The 16,246-nt window shown below is 39.7% G+C and overlaps 1 protein-coding gene across 1 annotated transcript in view; it reads right to left on the bottom strand.

Annotated features, from left to right (window-relative positions):
- PRRG1 (proline rich and Gla domain 1) overlaps positions 1 to 10,861 on the bottom strand; it is a 219,099-nt gene extending 208,238 nt beyond the window's left edge. The window contains exon 1 of the mRNA XM_045580428.1: positions 10,792 to 10,861. The gene's annotated coding sequence lies outside the window, so the exon portion shown is untranslated. The remainder of the gene's footprint in view (positions 1 to 10,791) is intronic.
- Positions 10,862 to 16,246: the final 5,385 nt, after the last annotated feature.

The raw sequence follows: 16,246 nt of genomic DNA, 5'->3' as shown, positions 1-16,246 counted from the left end.
GAGAGCTACATAACCAGACATCCTGAAAAGAGAGATCATGAGGAGACAAAGAAACAGCCCACATAGGAAAGAAAAGCAGGCATCACCAGAAAAGGAAGTAAACGAGTTAGAGGCAAGCAACCTATCAGAGCAAGAATTCAGAGTAATGATCAAAAGATGGCTAAAAAGAATGGAAGACAGCTGAAACTGGTTTGGCTCAATGGATAGAGCATCGGCTTGGGGACTGAAGGGACCCAGGTTCGATTCCGGTCAAGGGCATGTACCTTGGTTGAGGGCATATGCCCAGTGGGGGGTGTGCAAGAGGCAGCTGATCGATGACTCTCTCTCATCGATGTTTCTAGCTCTCTATCTCTCTCCCTTCCTCTCTGTACAAAAACAATGAAATATACTTTTTAAAAATAAATAAAAAAAATAAAATAAAATAAAAAGAATGGAAGACAAATTTGACAATATGAGTAAGAACCAAGAGGAAATGAAGAAGATACAAGAAGAAATGAAAAATGACATTGGTACTGTAAAGAACTCAATAGAAAGCATCAAACGTAGACTAGAAGAAGCAGAGGACCAAATCAGTGAGCTAGAAGACAGGATGGAAAATACACCCAATTAGAGCACCTTCTGGAAAAAAAATTAAAAAGCAGGAGGAGAGACTAAGGGAACTTTGGGACAATACAAAACAAAACAATATTAGAATAACAGGGATTCCAAAAGGAAAGGAAACTGAGGAAGGCATAGAAAACCTGTTTCAAGAAATAATGACAGAAAACTTTCCTGAGATAGAGAAGAAAAACCCCCACACAAATACAGGAAGCTCGCAGAGTTCCAAGCAAAATGAATCCCAAAAGACCGATGCCAAGGCACATTATAATTAAATTGGCAAACACCAACAACAAAATAAGAATCTTAAAAGCAGCCAGAGAGAGACAGAAACTTACATATAAAAGAACCCCATCAAACTAGCAACTGATTTCTCCACAGAAACTCATCAGGCCAGAAGGGAATGGAATGAAATATACAAAATCATTCAAAGGAAGGGTCTGAATCCAAGAATACTGTTCCCAACAAGGCTAAAAATCAAAATTGAAGGTGAAATCAGGAGCTTCACAGACAAAAAAAAAAAAAAAAAAAAAAAAAAAAAAAAAAAAAAAAATGACTAGAGGAATTTATCTCAACTAAACCAGCAATGCAAGAAAAGCTAAAGGGTCTACTGTAAAAAAAAATAAAAATGAAGCGAAGAAGGAACACTGGAGTATTCAATAAAAATGGTGTCAAATAAGTACCTATCAATAATAACTTTAAATATAAATGGATTAAAAGACATAGGGTAATGGATTGGATAAGAAAACAAGACCCATATATATGCTGTCTACAAGAAACCCATTTCAGAAAAAAAAAAAAGACGCACAGACTGAGGGTGAAAGTAGGAAAAAGGTTTTCCAGGTGAATGGAAATGGAAAAAAAAGTGGGGTAGCAATACTATATCTGACAAATTAGATCTCAGAGTGAAGGACATAACAAGAGATAATGAAGGCCACTTCATAATACTAAAGGGAGTAATCCAACATGAAGAAATAACCGTGGTAAACATATATGCACCCAATTCAGGAGCACCAAAATATATTTAAAAAACTGATGGAGGACATTAAGGGACAGATTAATAGCAATATAATCATAGTAGGAGATTTTAATACCCCACTATCACCTTTGGAAAAATCATCTAAACAAAAAATCATCAAAGAATCATCAATCCTAAATGATGCACTAGACCAGATGGAATTAATCGACATCTACAGAACATTTCACCCCAAAGCCACAGAATATACATTCTTCTCAAGTGCACATGAGTCATGTTTAAAGGTAGACCACATGTTGGGACATAAGCAAAGTCTCTTCAAATTCAAGAAAATAGGAATCATATCAAGCTTCTTCTCAGATTATAGTGGCATAAAATTGAAAATCAACTACAATAAAAATAATCCAAAGAAATCAAACACATGTAGACTAAACAGCATGCTATTAAACAAGAACTGGGTTACCAAAGAAATCAAGGAAGAAATTAAAAACATCCTGGTAACAAATGACAATGAAAACAGAACAATCCAAAATCTATGGGACACAGTAAAAGCAGTTTTGAGAGGGAAATTCATATGTCTACAAGCCTATTGGGAAAAAAAAGAAAAAAAAAAACTAAGAAAAAATAGTAAGAAATTATCCAACTCTACAACTCAAAGAGTTAGAAAAAGAGCAACAAGAAAAGCACAGTGTAAGCAGAAGGAAGGAAATAATAAAAATCAGAGCAGAGATAAATGACATAGAGATCAAGGAAACAATACATAACATCAACAAAACCAAGAGCTGGTTCTTTGAAAGGATAAACAAGATTGATGAACCTCTAGCCAGGCTAACCAAGAAACAAAGAGAGAGGACCCAAATAAACAAAATCAAAAATGAAAGAGGTGAAATAACAACAGACCCTGCCGAAATACAAAGGATTGTTACAAAATACTACGAACAACTCTATGCCAACAAACTGGATAACCTGGAAAAAAATGGACATATTCATAGAAAAATATAACCTTCCAAAACTAAATCAGGAAGAATCTAAAAATTTCAGTTGACCAGTGACTTTGGAAGAAATTGAAACAGTCATCAAAAAGCTTCCAGCAAACAAAAGCCCAGGGCCAGATAGCTTCACAGGAGAGTTTTACCAAACATTCAAGGAAGAACTAAAACCTATCCTCCTCAGACTATTCCAAAAAATTCAAGAAAAAGGAACACTTCCGAGCTCCTTCTATGAAGCCAGCATCACCCTAATACCAAAACCAGATAAAGACAACACAATAAAAGAGAATTACAGGCCAAAAAGAGAATTACATACATGCCAAAATCCTCAACAAAATTCTAACAAATTGGCTCCAGCAGAACATCAGAAATATCATACACCATGACCAAGTAGGATTTATTCCGGGAATGCAAGGATGGTACAATATCCTCAAATCAGTAAACATGATACATTACATAAATAAATTGAGAGATAAAAACCTATCAATCGATGCAGAAAAAGCATTTGATAAAATCCAACACCCTTCCTGATAAAAACTCTCAACAAGTTGGGAATACAAGGATCATACCTCAACATAATAAAAGCCATATATGATAAACCCACAGCAAACATCATACTCAATGGGCAAAAATTAAAATCATTTCCTCTAAGAACAGGAACAAGACAGGGATGCCCACTCTCACCACTCCTCTTTGACATAGTACTGGAAGTACTAGCCATTGCAATTAGACAGGATGAAGAAATAAAAGGCATCCAAAATGGAAAAGAACAAGTAAAATTGTCCTTATTTGCAGATGACATGATATTATACATAAAAAAATCAGAAGACTCCATCAAAAAACTAATAGATTTAATAAATAAATTCGGCCATGTAGCAGGATACAAAATTAACGCCAAGAAATCTATGGCATTTCTATACAGCAATATTGAACTTATAGAAACAGAGACTAAAAAAGCAATTCCACTTATCATCACACCAAAAAAATTAAGATACCTAGAAATAAACTTAACTAAGGAGGTAAACGACCTATAGGTGGAAAACTACACAACACTGAAAAAAAGAGATAGAGGAAGATGTAAACATATGGAAGAATATACCATGTTCATGGATTGGTAGAATCAACATAATCAAAATGCCATACTCCCCAAAGCAATTTATAGGTTCAATGCACTCCCCGTTAAAATACCAACATCATATTTCACAGACCTAGAAAGAACTCTCCAAAAATTCAGCTGGAACAAAAAAAGACCCCGAATAGACACAGCAATCCTGAGAAAGAAGAATAAAGTAGGAGGCCTCTCAATACCATATTTCAAGCTGTATTACAAAGCCACTGTTCTCAAAACAGCCTGGTACTGGCACAAGAACAGACAGACAGATCAGTGGAATAGAAGAGAGAATCCAGATATAAACCCAAATCACTATGCTCAATTGATATTTGACAAACGAGGCACAAATATACAATGGAGTGAAGACAGTCTCTTCACTAAATGGTGTTGGGAAAATTGGACAGATACATGGAAAAGAATGAAACTAGATCACCAACTTACACCATACAAAAAAAATAAACTCAAAATGGATACAGGGCTTAAACATAAGATGGAAAACCATAAAAATACTAGAGGCATCCACAGGCAGCAAAATCTTAGACATTTGCCGAAAGAACTTCTTCACACATACTGCCCCTAGGGCAATGGAAGCTAAAGAGAAAATAAATTGGACTACATCAAAATAAAAAGCTTTTTTACAGCAAAAGAAACCATAAACAAAACAACAAGAAAGCCCAGTGTATGGGAGAACATATTTGAAAATGTTATCACTGATAAAGGCTTAATTTCCAACATCTACAGACAGTTTATACAACTTAATAAAAGGAAGATAAATGATCCAGTTAAAAACTGGGCAATGAACTTAAATAGAATCTTTTCAAAAGAAGACAGAAGGAAGGCCAATAGGCACATGAAAACATGCAAAAGTCACTAATTATCCAAGAGATGCAAATCAAAACAACAGTGCGGTACCATCTCACACTTTTCAGAATGGCTATCATCAACAAATCAGCAAAAGACAAGTTCTGGCGAGGATGCGGAGAAAAAGGAACCCTCGTGCAATGCTGGTGGGAATGCAGACTGGTGCAACCACTGTGGAGAACAGTATGGAGTTTCCTCAAAAAACTGAAAATAGAACTCCCATTTGACCCAGTAATCCCACTCCTAGGAATATATCCCAAGAAACTAGAAACAACAATCAAAAAGGATATATGCACTGCTATGTTCATAGCAGCACAATCTACAATAGCTAGGATTTGGAAACAGCCTAGGTGCTCATCAGCAGATGATTGGATCAAAAAACTATGGTACATCTACACAATGGAATACTATGCTGCCATAAAAAAAAGGAATTCTTATCATTTGCAACGACCTGTGTGGAATTGGAGAACATTATGCTGAATGAAATAAGCCAGTCAATGCAAGAAAAACACCACATGATCTCACACATTTATGGATAATAAGGAACATTATAAACTGATGAACAAAAAGATAGATACAGAGACAGTAAAAGAAACAGACTGTCAAACTACAGCAGGGAGGGTAGGGAGATATGGGGGAGATAAGAGATCAACCGAAGGACTTGTATGCATGCAGATAAGTATATGCAATGGACGAAAAACTCTGGGGATGGAGGGCATGTATGGGAGTGGTGGTGGGGTGGGAATTGGTAAGGTATGTACACATATAATACCTTAATTTAAAAAATGAGGGGGAAAAAACATGAAGTAAAAAGATTAGGAATATATTACATTAACTTTTTTTTTCCAGTTACAGCAAATTTTAAAACTAGTCATATGTTTTTCACTTTGCAAGCTTTCTCCCTGAAGCAAACATGTCAGAGAAGATTACTGTGGCTAGTCATATAGATTTTCTTTTTACATTATTAGAATGCATAACATTAGAAACCAAACCACAAAGAACATACACATTGGAGACAGACTGAAGCAGAACATACAGTGCTCTGAACAACAGGATTTTACCATTCAAATGGAAGAGTTTGGTTACCTACCACTCTAGAAAATAATACATATCTTCTAAAAACACAATTTTAAAAGAAGGAGAAAAATAGAACACAAGGAAGTTAGTTCAAGTCAGGGATGTGAAATACAACAGATTTTCCTAAAGAAATCCTAAGTTCTAAATTTCAAGGGACTGAAAAAATGTAACTAAGAAGTTCAAATATTTATTTAAATTCTGGCCCATTTAATTGCCAAACCTTTCAAATTCTTCATCAGTATGTGAATGAGCTTGAAAATAAGTATATCAGATACTACCACTTAATAATGGAGAAAGTAGAGCAACCATTGAACATTTTTAATATGTTTTTTATAATTGGTTTTTTAAGAGAATGATTTCTTCTACAAGGGATCAAGCCTACCATCCCATGTGTGTGCCCTGACCAGGAATCAAACCAGGGGACTCTTGATTCATGGATCTATGTTCAACCACTGAGCCACACCCGCCGCGTCCATTGAGCATTTTTAAGAGCTCTGATTATCCCTGCCTTGTAGCACTTTAACTCTCAACTCATTGGGCTCAATAACATTTATGTTTTTACTTTTAAAAGGGTAAAGCTAGTATACACACCCCTTACACAGCAAAGGTGTTCAGTAAATGCCGAGTTAAAGCTTGACATGTATTGTATAAAGCTATTTCCTTGAAAGATTGTAAAAGTCAATTGCACTGACAATATTATTCTAAAGTTTTCAGGAAAACCAAACATTGCACTTAGTATTTCCTGTCAAAATCCCTAAAAAAAAAAAAAAAAAAAAGCTTTACATGTTGTATGTTACTCCCATACATATCTATGTAAGAACACACATGCACCCAATTGCATAAATTTGTCCTTTTTAATTTTGCCTCATGTTAACCCAATAAATTTAATAAAATTAAAAATTGAAAAAAATAAATGAATGGTACTATGTCAAATTAAAAAGCTTCTGCTTAGCAAACCAAACTGAATACAAAACGAAGAGACAACCAAACATATGGGAGAAGGTATTTGCAAACTGTAGCTCTGAAAAAGGTTTAATTCCCAAAATATGTAAAGAACTCATAAAACTCAACACCAAACAAACAAATAATCCAATAAGTGGGCAGAAGACCTGAAAATAGACCTCTCCCAGGAAGACATATAAACAGTCAATAGATATATGAAAAGATGTTCAACCTCACTGGCAATCAGGGAAATGAAAATCAAAACTACAATGATATACCACCTCACACCTGTTAGAGTGGCCATTATCAACAAAACAAGCAATAACACATTTTGGAGAGGTTGTGGGTAAAAAGGGAACCCTCATTCACTGCTGATAGGAATTTAGACTGGTATAGCAACTATGGAAAGCAGTCTGGAAATTCCTCAAACAAATAAGAAAAGAACTACCACACAACCCAGCAATCCCTCTCCTGGGTATATACTCAAAATCATGCATTCACAAAGATATATGTGCACCTATGTTCATTGCAGCATTATCCACAGTGGCCAAGACATGAAAACAACTGAAGTGTCCCATGATAGAGGACTGGATAAAGATGTGGTACATATACACAATGGAATAGTTCTTAGCCATAAGAAATGATAAAATAGGGCCATTTTTAACGAATTCACCTTGAAAATATTATGCCAAGTAAAATGTCAGTCAGAAAAAGTAAAGAACCATATGATTTCACTAATAAGTGGAATATAAAACTGAAACTTGAGAACACAAACAGCAGTGCGGTGATTGTCAGATGGAAGGAGGTGTGTGCAGCCGTGGTAGGGGGCGTCCTAATATAAGGTGACAGGAGATTTGACTTTGGGTGATGAGCACATGGTGCAATATACAGATCTTGTAACACAGAAGACCACACTTGAAACCTATACTTTAATGTTGAGCAATGTCACCCCAATAAGAACCATTATCTCAAATACCTGTCATATATGTTTTTCTAGTCATAATAATGACAATGTTCCACCAATTGGATTGTATAATTAAATCAACCCTCTGTATCCGACACATACCAAAAACAAACAGAAAGGCTCCTGGTCACCAAATCCAGCTGTGTTCTCTGAGAGCTATCCTTTCCAAGCTTTACATGATATCTGATACAATCAGATTTAAGCACACTCCTCTCTTATCTTTGATAACTTTTTGGCCTTTTGGTCTCCTCTCACCTTCTTCCCTGTCAACTTGTCTGAATGCCATTTGATCAGCAACACTCAGTGTGAACTGAGGACCAGCAGCTATCATTTGGAAACTTGTTAGTAATGAAAAGTCTCAGGCAGCATCCCATACAACAGAAACTCTGGGCGTGGGGCCCAGAGATCTGCACATTCTTATGATTATTGTGCACACTGATGTTTGAAAACCACTGTATTAAATCACTTGTTGAAGATATATGGGAGGAATCTACAAATATAGGACTGGAACTTGAACAGGATGGGAGATGTTAATACAGCCACATTTTGAAGTTAATGGCTACTGAAATTGTTTCTTATAAGAAACAGCAAATAAAAGTAGCTACTATGAGTGGGTGTGGGGTGGGGATTGGAATGGGAGGTTGAGGACAAATATGTGATACCTTAATCAATAAAGAAAATTTTAAAAAGTAGCTACTCTTTTAGGTATTATGATGCCATGCTTTGATATTATGATAAGATGATAATATAACTGATATTTGCATCAGGTATTATAATTACATTTTACAGGTGAAGAAACTGAGACTTAGAAAAGGAAGTTTAATATGTTGCCTTCAAATTCCATGCCCTTGACCACCATATTATTGTCTCTTGCATAAAGTGGGAAATAAAGTATTGCACAGAACCCTATGAAGAAGACTCAGCAGAAATGACTGAGGTTGACTAGTCAAAGAATTGAGGAAAACCCAAAAATATGGGAAGGAAATCTCGGTGAGGAAAGTTTTAAGAAGAAAGCTATAATCACAGTGGTTTGGATTTTTTTCAGTGAGTCTAAAGACCACAGAAAATGTAGAACTTAAAAAAAACTTCCATGAAGAAAAAGTGCTTTACATTTAGGTAGAGAGGGACAAATTAAGTGGGGGGGGGGGGGGGGGGGGGGATGAAAGTGACTAACAGCCAAATAGGTTTTCTGCTTTTCAGGCACAGAAACCGTTCACTTAACGCTTGGGTTGGAGGGAACTGCCTTTAAATACATTTCAGATCTGAAAGTATAAATTTATAAAACAGAATTCATAATCAAGGGAAAGGGGTGGAAGAGGAAGAAGTTCAATTTTTGTTGTATTGTTAAACAAATCAGTAAAAAAATCAAGATTTATGTTTAAGAGCACATATATTATTTTTCATAACGATGCTCAGCCTGAAAATGAAAGCCATATAATCTAATCAAATATTACATTTGCCCTAGTGTTTTGCATTCCCAAAACCATTTTAAGGGTTCAAAAGTGAGTCTGCCCAAGAATTTGGCAGCACCTCCACACACCTACACACACACACACACACACACAAACACAATAATCCACTCTTGATTTAAACAATCAACAGCACCCTAATCAACTTTTCACTTCCCCTTACTGAAGCACCTTCATAGTCTTCAAAATCTAGCTTTATTTATATTACTAGAGGCCGGGTGCATGGAATTCGTGCACTGGAGGGGGGCGTCCCTCAGCCTAGCCTGCACCCTCTCCGATCTGGGATCCCTCGAGAGATATCCAACTGCCAGTTGGACATCTCTCTCACAATCCAGGACTGCTGGCTCCCAACCACTTGCCTGTCTGCCTGCCTGATAGCTCCCTAACCACTCTCCTGCCAGCCTGATCAACACCTAACTGTTCCTCTGCCAGCCCTAACTGCCCTCTCCTAACTGCCCTCTCCTGCCAGCCCGGTCACCCCTAATGGCTCTCCCTTGCCAACTTGGTTGCCCCTAACTGCCCTCCCCAGCCGGCCTGGTGGCCTCCAACTGTCCTCCCCTGCAGGCCTGGTCACCCCCTACTGCCCTCCCTTGCAGGCCTGGTACCCCCAACTGCCCTCCCCTGCAGGCCTGGTTCCCTTCCAACTGCCCTCCCCTGCAGGCCTGGTCGCCCCCAAATTCCCTCCTCTGTCAACCCAGTCATCTCTAACTGCCCTCCCCTGTAGGCCTGATTGCTCCCAACTGCCCTCCCCTGCTGGCCATTTTGTGGCGGCTATTGTGTTGGAGTGATGGTTTATTTGTATATTATCTCTATTATATAAGATGGCTATCACAAGGCATTAATTTAGCTCTAAGTTTTAACACCACCTCTTCACCCTTTCCTTCAATTATTTCCTCTTAAATGCTATTAGTTTCACTTTTCTCCTGACGGGACATTTAAAGACTACTTCAACAGCCCAATGACAAAACCAGAGGCTGCAGCCTGAGTATGAATACAAATTCCCAATCCTATCTCCCTCTCAAGACTGTTCCTACCACTGAGCAACATCAGTGAACCAGGAAGAGGGGGGCGGGGGGAGGGCTGAGGCAAGGACTTTCCCTTCCTTCCACTTCCTCCCATGCCTGCTCCCCTGCTCCCCAAAGCCCAGGACCAAAGAAGGACTTCATTCTAACCCCATCCACGGACCCGCCTCCACTGTCACCCGCCATAGCTTAGAAAACAGCCATCGCCTTTGTTAACATGTCCATGATCACAATGCGCCAGAAGATGGGCACATTCTCTGGGACCGGGAGAAGGAAAGTCACAAGAATGCTGTGCTCTCCTTGGCACTATCCTGGAGTGACAGCCCATGTCCCTTAAATCCTCTCCCCAGCGAAGAAGAACGTTCTTGGTAACTGCACTCTGAGACGACAGAGCGGGGGAAGGGATGGCCTAGGACACTGCTCAGGGGCACCAAGCAGAGGTACTGAACTTGAAGCTAGGACACTCTCCAGCCCCCTTAACAAGCCTCGCGGTCCTGCCAAACCTGAGCACACACTTCCAGCCTGTGGAGCCCTTTCCTTTAATTTTTCTCCTCACACACACCCACACCCGCTCCCGCCACCAGGCACTATGCTTCCCCAGAGGCCCGTCCCCTGGACACTCCCAGGCAGCGCAGCCAACCCTGCTGCCGCCTGTCTGGCCTATTTCTCCTTACAGGACCCAAGCTACCCGAAACAGTCACCCGCACCCACCCCAAACCCTCTCGGGAAGTTCAGCCTGAACCTCGTTCCTCCGCGGCGAGCCCCCAAGGCCACCTCACTCACCAGGGGCCGCTACTCCCAGCTCTGCGAATCACCAGCTGCGCCTGCGTGCTCCCAACGCCTCCCAACCCAGTTGCAGTCCGAGCTGATGGGCCGGGCGGAGGGGGGAGGGCAGGGCGGGGTTAGGAGGGGGCTGGGCCTGGCGAAGGGGCGGGGCCTCCTCTGTCCTGGTATAGAAGACTAAGGGTTATAGGAGTCAGGCTTGAGGTCTGTTTATAACACTGGCAGAGAAGTCATAGAGGTTCCCTCCACACTCAATGTCTAGAAAGCTTGGCTTAGTTGAGCCACCTGGAGCCACCTTGGATCCTCCCTAGCCTTTCACTCTTTTGCATGCCTATTTCCCCACACCTTATCCACCCTACCCCAGGGCATTTTCCTTATCTTTGGCAGTCCTCAGCCATCCAGAGGTGAGGGACATGGAGATTTTTCACCCACAAATCGCCTAGTGTATCCTAGTTAACATGTCTTTGCCGTATGAGAGCCCAGAACTTGGTTGGTAACCATACAACCACAACCCAGAGTTACAACTCAGCTCTTACCATAAAAAACAAATTATAATGTTGCTCTTTTTACACTTGTGACAGTGATCTGCTTTTTTCTTAAAAGGAGTTTTGTACATATCTGAATATCTGGAGAAGAAGAACATGAGTTGTCAAATAAGATCTATCTTTGACCGTGTATTTTAGGTAGCTACCTTAGAATTTGAGCCTTCTAAAACCCCTCTGAGAAACAGAATACTTGGCCTGTGTTGTTGTTTGGACTTTGCTCTAATGGCTACAGGTTTTCTGGCATTTAGCATTTTAGGAAGTCTAACTTTATTATTCCATGCTTCATGTGTGCTTAGTTTTTAAGTTCTATAATTTTATGCTCAGAATCTGGTTAGCTGTGAGATCTCACATGCCTTCAGAACAGCTATTAAAAGAAAATACACTTGAGTGAATCCAAAATGAATTGGTCTGTGGGCCTGAAGTGATTTCTTCCAAATTATTTTCCCTTCTTTTTACTTTAGTTATGATAAAATTGAGAAACATTTGTCTTATTAAGAATAAAGGAATTGCCACCAATAGTCCTTCCAAGTAGGTATTTTGGCTTTGATGGGAGCATTTGGGGGTGAGGTGGGGGTAAAGAGCCTGGTAATTACCATTAAATATGTGAATATCTTGAAATTCTTCCCATTAAACATTTGTGGTCCTTGCATTTCTGTATTTTATGAGCCAGGCTTTCTTTTTTTTTTTTTTTCTTTTTTTCAAATCCTCACTCAAGGATATTTCCACTGCTTAGAGAGAGAGAGAGAGAGAAAGAGAAATTGATTAGCTGCCTCTCACATGAGCCCAGACAGGGGAATCAAATCTGCAACCTAGTAATATGCCTTCACTGGGAATTGAACCTGCAACCTTTTGGTGTATGGAGACCTTGACACTCCAACCAATTGAGCCACCTGGCTAGGGCTGAACCAGACTTTCCTGAGCTCATTTTTATTTCCCATCCTATATAATAAAGAAGTTATATGAAAATTGACCCTCATGTCCTCACAAGATGGCTGCCCACGACCAGGCTGGCTGGGGGTTAGTGAGGGACAACCAAAAGACTGAATAGAAGGCTTCCTGGGGCGACCTGGTGAGCAGGGGGGGGGGGGGCAGTAAGGGGTGACCAGCCCGGCGGCGGGGGGCATTTAGGAACAATCAGGTCAGCAGGGAGGGGGCAGTTGGGGTACCTGGTCAGCAGCAGGGGGCAGTTAGGGGCAACCAGGCCAGTAGGGGGACAGTGAAGGGCGATCAGGCTAACATGGGGAGGCAGTTAGGGGCAATCAGGCAGGCAGGCAGGTGAGCAATTAGGAACCAGGGTTCCAGGATGGAGAGAAGGATGTCTGACTGCCAGTTTAGGCCTGATTTCTGGGATTGGACCTAAATCAGCAGTTGGACATTCCTCAAGGGGTGCTGGTTTGGAAAGGGTACAGGCTGGGCTGAGGGGACCCCCCCCCCATCCACGAATTTCGTGCAGTGGGTCTCTAGTATGTCAAATAAGCATAAGGGATTGCAGTGAGGACAGATTGCGAGAAGGTATGTATATTGGTAAATGTAGATACAGACTCTGGAGGGTGATGAAAAAATCAATCTGTGTCAGGCCTTGTCCTATTCATTTCACTAATAAAATGTTTCACATACAGAAAGTGCTATTAAAAAAAAACATTGGGTTAATAGATAATTTTTGCATTCATTTTTAAATATATATATTTTATTGATTATTAAGAGGGAGAAAGACAAAAATATCAATGAGAGAATCATTGACCAAATGCTTCTTATATGGATCAAGCCCACAACTCAGGCATGTGCCTGACTAGGAATCAAACCATGACCTCCTAGTTCATAAGTCAATGCTCAACCATTGAGCTACACCAGACGGGCAATTTTTGAATTCTTAATAAGTGTGATTACTGGTTTTATTTTCTTATTTTATGTCTGAGTTTATCAGGATATTTTATTTGAAGTGCCTTAGGCAAAAGAGAAAGTTATTGTGCAACCCAAAGTTTCAAAAGAACAAGTCTATGATTGGCCTTAGGAATAAACTGAACTAGTAACTGGAATGCTTAAAATTCCAGGTTAGACTTTCAACCTGGCTTCTCCCAGTAGAGTCATTCATTCAAAACCTCTGAATGTCATGTACTATAGGCTTAGAAGCATAACCTCTAGCAAATCGAGGGCTCACACCAAGTTGTAAAGAGACAGAAAGTGCCTCTCTTCCCTGAGCTCCAATTTCTATACCACCATATAAAGAGCAAGATTGGGTGAGATTGCATAACAACCATTTTTCGAGAAAAAAGTGCATGTGGGACATAAGAATGATACCACTAGTGGAACCACATAGTTAGAGAAAAATATGGTGGAGAGAAAATTCCTAAATGAAAAAAGAGTGTGAGGGAGATGCTCTTTCAGAAGAAGATAAAAGTGCTGGACACACACACACACACACACACACACACAATGTTCACTATGGAACAGCTCTATTTAAGGAATACAACATTAGAATTACCTTTTATCTCTCTTATTCAAGTATTCAAGTATTAACCAGCCTTCTTAATAATGTCTCTGTATTGGTTTTCTGTGGCTACTATAAAAAGATTTGCCACAAACTTATTGGATTAATACAACACAAATTTATCATAGCTCTAGAGGTCAGAAGTCTAAAAAGGGTCATACTGAGCTAAAATCAAGGTGTCAGCAGAGTTGAGTTCCTTAATGGATGCACTAAAAGAGAATCTTTTAAAAAATATTTATTGTTCAGAGTATTACAGATCTACCCTTTTTTCTCCCCATTGCCCCCTTCACCTGGTTCCCACATCACCCCCGACCGTAGGTAAAATCTTTGGTTAATATCTTCCTGCCCCCCAACCCCCTTGTATCTGTGATTTGTCAAACTGTTCCATACTTCTATGGCTCTGATTCTATTTTATTCACCGGTTTATTTTTTCATTACATTTGTTAGTTTATTTTCATTTTTAGATTCAATTGTTGATAGATATGTATTTATTGTCATTTTATTGTTCATATTTTTTATCCATTCTTCCTCCTCCTCCTCTTCCCTCTCCTCCTCCTTTTCTTAAAGAATACCCTTCAGAATTTCATGTAATACTGGTTTGTTGGTGATGAACTCACTTAGCTTTTCCTTGTCTGTGAACCTCTTTATCTGACCTTCAATTCTAAATGATAACTTTGCTGGGGAGAGTAATCTTGGTTGCAAGTGCTTACTATTAATCATGTTGAATATTTCTTGCCACACTTTTCTGGCCAGGAAAGTTTCTGTTGAGATAACTTGTAGGTAACTAACTGATTTTCTCTTGCTGCTTTGAAGATCTCTCTTTGTCTCTTTAACCCTTGCCATTTTAATTATGATGTGTCTTGGTGTTTGCCTCTTTGAATTTCTCTTATTTGGAACTCTCTGCACTTCCTGGGCTTGTAAGTCTATTTCTTTCACCAGGTAGGGGAAATATTTTGTCATTATTTCTTCAATTAGGTTCGCAATATCTTGCTCTCTCTCATCTCTTTCTGGCACCCCATTATGTACATGTGGGTATGCTTGAAATTGTCCCACAGGATTCTTAAACTATCTTCACTTTTTTTGTTCTTTTGCTTGGATTTTTTGCTTCCTCATATTTCAAATCATGGACCTGACTCTCTGAATCCTCTACTCTATTGTTGAATCTCCGTAAATTATTCTTTTTTAAATTTTTATTTATTTTTTTATAGAAAGGAAGGGAGGGACAGAGAGTTAGAAACATCAATAAAAGAGAAACATCGATCAGCTGCCTCCTGCACAACCCCCACTGGTGATGTGCCCAAAACCAAGGTACATGCCCTTGACTGGAATTGAACCTGGGACCTTTCAGTCCGCAGGCCGACACTCTATCCACTGAGCCCACCTGGTATCGGCTGTAAATTATTCTTTATTTCAGTTAGTATGCTTAATTTATGACTGGTCCTTTTTCATGTCTTTGACATGCTCATGAAAATCCTTAAAAGTCTCATGAAGATTCATTATAACCATGGTTTGAATTCTGTATTTGGTGATTTGCTTGGCTCCATTTCTTTCATCTGAGACATGTCTCTGTTTCTGCATTTTGGCTGCTGCCCTGTGTTTGTTTCAATGTTTTAGATAGAGCTGCCATATTTCCTAAAATTGATAGAGTGGTCTTGTGTAGTAGGTGTTCTGTAGGGCCCAGTAGCTCAGCCTCTCCAGTCACCTGAACTGGGTCTTGGGCCTTTTATGGATAGGTTTGTGGCACATTGTCAACATCTGCAGCTTGCTTGAGATATTTTAGCAAAGTCTGAAGCCTGAGCCAGAACAGACCATTCATATGGAAAAGCTGCTGCAAACATCTTGGGTGAGCCTGAAAATTGGGTGGGGCTGAGTCTCAGGGAATCTTCAAGGTGGAGCAAGCAGTGTGCTCCAGGCTGATGGAGATGCAGATATGGCTGCTAGTCAGCCCTGTAACAGGAGAGGTCCCAGCACAGGAACCCCCTTGCAAGCATCTCCACCTGGGAGAAAGCCACACCTGAGTCCTGCCCTGATGCCAGACAACCTAGTTCCTCCCCATATGTGTCTGGGTGTCCGAGTAAGTTTGTGTGCCAGCCTTTTATTTATTTTTTAAAATATATTTTTATTGATTTCAGAGAGGAAGAGAGAGGGACAGAGGGAGAAACATCAACAATGTGAGAGAATCATTGATTGGCTGCCTCCTGCATGTGCCATACTGGAAATCAAGCCTATAACCTGGGCATATGCCCTGATATGGAATTGAACTGTGACCTCCTGGTGTATAGGTTGATGCTCAACCATAGAGTCATGCAGGCCGGCTGTGTGCCAGCCAGCTATTTATTTATTTATTTATTTATTTATTTATTTATTTATTTATTTTAAATATGAAAAGAAAGCAGCAGCCCTTTAGTGACGTGACCTGAAC

Source organism: Pipistrellus kuhlii, unplaced genomic scaffold (assembly GCF_014108245.1).
Source record: "Pipistrellus kuhlii isolate mPipKuh1 unplaced genomic scaffold, mPipKuh1.p scaffold_m20_p_126, whole genome shotgun sequence".
NCBI lineage: Eukaryota > Metazoa > Chordata > Mammalia > Chiroptera > Vespertilionidae > Pipistrellus > Pipistrellus kuhlii.
The sequence above is the reverse complement of the archived record's forward strand: the minus strand, read 5'-3'. Positions and strand labels throughout refer to the sequence as shown.